Source organism: Microtus oregoni, unplaced genomic scaffold (genome assembly GCF_018167655.1).
Source record: "Microtus oregoni isolate MIOR12 unplaced genomic scaffold, Mior012 000047F_ref0000412, whole genome shotgun sequence".
In the NCBI taxonomy this organism is placed as follows: Eukaryota; Metazoa; Chordata; class Mammalia; order Rodentia; family Cricetidae; genus Microtus; species Microtus oregoni.
In genome coordinates, this window is record NW_024543221.1 from 16,569,816 (window position 1) to 16,575,815 (window position 6,000).

Below are 6,000 nucleotides of genomic sequence, written 5' to 3' on the forward strand. Positions count from 1 at the left end.
ATGAGCAGCTTTGGCTCCATTAGAGAAGGATGATTCTGACCCCTTGTTGTGCCCATAAATGCCACCATTTGGCCAGCACAGACTGATAACTTATTTCTAAAGGTGGAAAGGTGCCACCCTATACATTTATCAAAGCACGCTGGGGTCACATTAGTATATTAAAATCATATTAAAAACCTAGACCAAGAACTTACCAAGCACATTGAGCAGAGCAGAGACAAGGGTGCAATCCTTTCCTGGGCCCAGAGAAGAAGAGTTCACCCAATATTTCAACATCAATGGCCCTGCCAAGCTGTCATCTCTGTTGTCCCAGAGGCTTCAGCTTGGGTCTGTCCTCACAGCTTACTTATGCCCTACTCAGATTGCTGTCTCTCCACCCTTTTGTCTGCCCGTTCATCCTCCCATCCCTTTGGAGCTGGCTCTGCTCTTCATCTCCAAGTCCTTCCCTCATTTCTGTAGCTCGACTCCAGCAGATGAGTCATTGCCTAGGGTCCTTTGCATCCATATTAGCCGCTGCTCACCTACAGTGAGACAGTCTTTGAAGGTCTGTGCACTGGGCTACAGCTGCCTGAACCCCTGTCGGTGCTCTGTAGTCTACATACAAATGCACAGAGACAGTAGTCCTGTGTAGGAGTGTCGGGCTGCTGGCTCTTACTGTGACACTCTCCCCCCTGCCCCCCTGCCAAGGATCTAAGAAAGGGTTCTCCTCTGCCACATGGGCTCTGACTCTTTTCAGAGGCCCTGCCATGCTGTCTCTTTCTGAACCTCCTTGGTGCCCTTCTGCCTGCCCATGGCATTAATATCTCCTCCAGTAAACCCCTTCAAGTAATCGGTCTGTGTTTTCTCAAACTACCCACCTCATCCAACACCTAATAGACAGACAGACAGACAGACTGACTGACTGACTGACTAACTGACTGATTTACTGTGTGCTGTGTAATTTGTGGTCTGAGAATTAATTAAGCCAGTAATTAAGATCCAAATGAAAGAATCTGTGTCTGCCTCAACCAGCGATCAAGAAATCAGAACTAATGGAGAATTGCAGCCAATGAAAATGGCACTGGTTGTGAATTTATCATTATTTAGCAAATTCTGACACTATGGAAAGACACAAATGTGCCCATCACTATTTCTAATGGCACACTAATTACACTCACCTAATTACCCCTGTGATAAAACCGACATGTCAAATCAGCCTCGTGGCTAATTGCACCAGACTGATCCCTAGTCCAGTCTCCGCCTCCACAGGTCCGTTTGTGTCCAGTTTGGAACTTCACCGTCACACAACATTAACCTTGTATCCTCTTCTCTGTTTCATTGTCTCAGCTCCGGGACTGCAGAGGGTCCCACTGTATAAACTCCTAGACCGCATTCACCCCTCCCCCTGTAGACAAAGAGCTGTTTCCAGCCAGGGGCTACCAGGAAGGCATTTAAGTAGTGCTTTTGACACACGCATATGCCTCGCTGCTACTCTAAGAATGGGACGCCAGCCATAGGAGCTGTGTGCATAAACGCATGCAAATGGTGTCTCAGTTTCTCGGGGCTGCTCAACTCTTCTGTTTTCCCGTCTTTTCACTTGAAAACCTGGGAAAACTCATCTGAATTTCCCACTGCCTTGGCATGATAAGGTTTCAGCAGAGCATCCTCAGGTCATCTCAGGGCATGGGCTAAGCTGCAGTAACCCTTTTCCTTCCCTGACACTAGCGTTGAGGTTGGATGAGAAATGTCCCCCACAGGCTCATTGTTTGAACACAAGGTGCCCGATTGGAGGTCAGAGAACCTTCAGGAAATGGAGCCTGCAGCAAGCCCTCATTGCCAGGATGGACCATGAGCCAAAACTACTCTCTCCTGTTTAAGTGGTTTCTGACATGTATTTTGGTCACAGTGACAAAAAGAAAAGAAACCCTGATACACACACACTTGCTCACCATCGCTGAAAGGAGAGAGGCTGCGGTAGGCCATAGACACATCCATGACACATCCACTCTGAGTGGGGTATTCTGCAAGTGTCACTCACAGAAGGAGCACGGGGGGGGGGGATGGAGGGATAGTGTGGGGTGGGTGGATGGGGTGCGGGGGAGAAGGGGTTGTAGGGGGAAGGGGTGTGGAGGGATGGAGGGGATGGAGAGGTGAGAGTGGACAATCCAGCAGTTTTCTGCTAGGAAGCTCTTCCCACCAGAATGACTGTGACCTTGAGCACAGGAGACTCTTGAGACTAACTGAGGTCAGAAGACACTGAGTGGCCAAAACTGCTTTAGCCACAGGGGTCCACATCTACCTCCCTGCGCTTGGCAGCTGAGGCTAGAGGATTCCAAGCTCCAGGCCAGCCTGTGCTATACAGTGAGACACTGATGCAAACCAACAAGCAAACCCATTAATCAATCTAATAACCACAAGAACAAACAATTTAGAAGGAAAACCACCTCTTAGCAAGCTGTCACCTGAGGTCACAGCCCTCTGCTCCCGGGGTTGCACTGGGAGAGCCCAGGGGACTATGGACTCACACATATATTTATTTCTATTTTCATTTGTCACTACATGAAAAAAAATCAGTCTTTCATTTGACTGTTGTTTTGTTTCGTTCCAGACAGTTTCTCTGGGTAGCCCAGGCTGTTCTGGAACTCACCAGGCTTGACCTTGAACTCAGAGACCTGTTTATAGTGGACTATAAACTTGCAATGTGTCTGATGAAGCTTGTCCAGAGACTCAACACACACAGTCATACCACCGCTGCCCTAAGTCCACGGAGCATGGCGGGGGGGTTCACCCTCAAAGGGAGGAGGTTAACTGCTTCAGACCACATTTTGTTATTTTGTTACTTAAGGCCGCTAATAAAGAAGAATATTGTATAAATTTGAGTTTTAATAGCATTTTTATGATTGTTTCAATATTATAAGCCCTGTGTTTTTATGTCTTTTATTTATTTTTATGTGTTCTGATTTGTTTCTTAAGACAGGGTCTCGTGTAGTGATGGCTGGCCTTGACCTCTCGATCCCCCTGGCCTCACACAGCAGCATCCAGCGGTCTCTTCACACCTTTTAAACAGTCTCCAAGAAGGTTCATGGCAAGAACCAAGAATCGTATTTCCCCCAGTCTGGGCTACAATAACTGATACCCATTGCAAGGACATCCTGGCAACAATCAACCAGGGCCCTGACCTCCCCCTGGGCCAGCCCAAACCCCAGCCCTAGCACAGGCTAGTCAGTGGGGGGGGGGGGGCAGCCTTGAACCCTCTCCTCTGGGGAGGAGAAAAACACAGACTGTCTCTACAGGCCACTGCCAGACTCACAAGTTCACTTAAATTATTTACTGCGCCTCTCAGGTCAGAACTGTCTTTAGCCAACACTTAATGGATTCATCATATGGAGAGGGAAGGTGGAACATGAAGAACAGAAACGGGAAGAGAACGGGATTCTTGGGCCAAAGTGAGAGACCCCACCCCTTTAATGTATCCCACAGCACTGAAGCTGTGCTTCCCTCTAAGAACGAAGATGCCACACTGCAAGGGGCAGGCACGCAGCAGTCCCCCCACGTGGAAAGCTGGTTCAAACGCGGCCTCCTCTCTCAACAGCTGTGTGCACCTAAATCCTGTAAGGTGTCTCCCAGTCTTGCCACTAAACAGATGAGGGAAACTGAGTCCAGTGAGTAGAAAGTGAAAGAAATCTCTAAATTAGGAACGAGGCTCAGTGGTTAAACACAGACTTGAGGACCCAAATTCAGATCCTGTATGCACAGAAAATGCCCCGGGGACTGTAATCCCTGCCTTCTCCAGGGGCCCAGCCTGGGTTTGATTGAGAGACCCTGCCTCACTGCATACAATGGAAACGTAAAGTTTGGGTCCCCTGCGCACAAGGACGCACACGCACACCACACACACGAAAATAGAAATCTCTGTGCTGAGCCGGGCCGGGCCGCAACTGCCACATCGGCGCCCTCTCCTGCACAGAGCGGCTGGGTTTGCGGTTCCCGAACTCCGCGCCTTTGTGTCGCCGCCCTAGGGCGCGAGGACACGGGAAGCGGAAGCGCCGCTGCGTTTCTCCCCCACGTCAGCGGCGAGTCTCCCACGACCTGCTGCGGCACCCCGGCCAGCCCCTGCCTCCGCGCCGGTGAAGTAGTGGCGGCCTCTGCAACAGCAGATCCCCGGCGCCAGCTCCACGCGAGCCCTCCCGCTAGCTCTACGCGCGAGTCCGCCGACACCTACCCCCGCACGCGCGCCCTCGCGCCCCCTCCCCGCTCTACACGCGCGCCCTCCGATTCCCTACGAGCGCCCGGCCACACCGCCTGCCCGGCCTGTCTAGCGCCGGCGAAGTCACCTGAGTCTCAGCGGGCAGAGCTGGGCACCCGGGGAAGTAGGCGTCCCCACCCCCCGCCGTGCGGAGCTGGGGAAGGACTCGCGAGCACAGCGCGGGTCGGAGGCCAAGCCGCGGGGGGTGAGCGCCTGGCTCTGAGGTGCCGCGCCCGGGTTCTCGGACACGGGATTGGCCGGCGCTCTGTACATTTACCGGAGCAAAATCCACGCAGATCCCGCCAGAACCTCAGGCTTCTTGATTTTTCCCCGTCCCAAAAGTACTGAGTATGGGGTGGGGGGCTGTGCGGCCTGCTCTGCAGTAGGAAGATGACTAGGCCTGTGAAGGGCTTTTAGCAGTCATGGGTAGAGTCGGGGGAAATCTCTGGAAGTTCTAGCCTTGCACTCCATGAGACCAAAACCATCCTCAGTCCCACCTTCCCCAGCACCAGCTAAAACAGCCGTGCCAGGAGCGAGTGCCAAGTTGCACAAATGAAAACACAGGGTGCCCAGTTAATACTGAGTTCCCGTGAACGGTGGGTACTTCCTTGTTATTATATGGCCTGTGTCGTATGGGGTCATACTTTTTTTAAGTTCCTGAGCGCTGGGGAGATGTGGCTCAGTGGGTAAGACGCTTGCTCTGCGTGAGGATCTGAATTTAATCCCCACACCCAAGTGAAGAGCCTGGTGTGGCGAGAATGGCCGCATCTTTGAAAGTAGGGGTTCAAGTAGAACCCCGGATCCTGGCCAGCCAGCTTAACCTAAACAGAAAGCCTCCAGTTCAGCTAGAGACCCTGAGCCAAGGAAACAGGGTGAGGAAAGAGGAAGATGTGGAAGTCTCGCTCTGGCCCTTCCAAGAGCACTCAGCAAGCATACAATACACGCGTCCTGTTTATCCGTAGTAACTGGGTGTCTTGGTGTCTGGCCACTGTAATGAATCCCAGAGTTTGGCAAGGAAGGTGGCAAAGTGTGAACTCTGTTCAGGAACAGTCAGACCAAGACGTACGTGTGTGCGTGTGTGTGTGTGTGTGTGTGTGTGTGTGTGTAAGGGGGGGAGACTCCCATGTTTTTAAATGACCTCTGTGGCTACTAGGGTGGGTTTGTCATCATTTATACCCAGACCATTCTTAAAAGTGCACAGTGTTTGTCTGAAGATACAAAATAAACACATGTTTGGCTATGTATAAATCAGAAACATCAGTTTAAGAGAAAATGCCCAAGATGTAAGCATTGCCAGAAAAACAGCACAGTGGTGGGGCCTTGCCTCACCTGGGGAAGACCCCCCCCCCCCCAGAAAAAGTTTAAGCAACAAACTGAAGAATGCATTTGCATGAATATGCAAAATGTTTCTTTTTATTACACATAGATTTAATACAGTTGATGAAAGCTTTAGAATTCAGTTGCAGACAGACAGGAGACTTAAGTATAACAATGCATTGTGGTATAATTATGTTACATTCTAAGGGACTGGAAACTTGGCTGGGCCTCGCAGCCTAAACTAATACTATACACTGAGATCAGTTAACACTGCTAGCCTACTGTGTACTCAGCCTCTTTGTCTAACCCGCCTTTAAGAGAACAATGTAACAATCAACTAGTGGCCTCTGTGTGTTAAAGCCTGGCAAGTGTGTGGTCTGAAGGACCACCGACAACTGCCTGATGTGTTAGCTCTTCCATCAGTTACCTGACAAAGACTATTTAAAGTAGCTTTGAGA

General features: G+C 50.8%; 1 protein-coding gene across 1 annotated transcript in view; it reads right to left on the bottom strand.

The window, feature by feature from the left end:
* The window catches only part of Hhat (hedgehog acyltransferase), a 245,673-nt gene extending 241,291 nt beyond the window's left edge, over window positions 1-4,382 (bottom strand). The window contains exon 1 of the mRNA XM_041635455.1: window positions 4,314-4,382. The gene's annotated coding sequence lies outside the window, so the exon portion shown is untranslated. The remainder of the gene's footprint in view (window positions 1-4,313) is intronic.
* Between the last annotated feature and the right edge of the window lie 1,618 nt (window positions 4,383-6,000).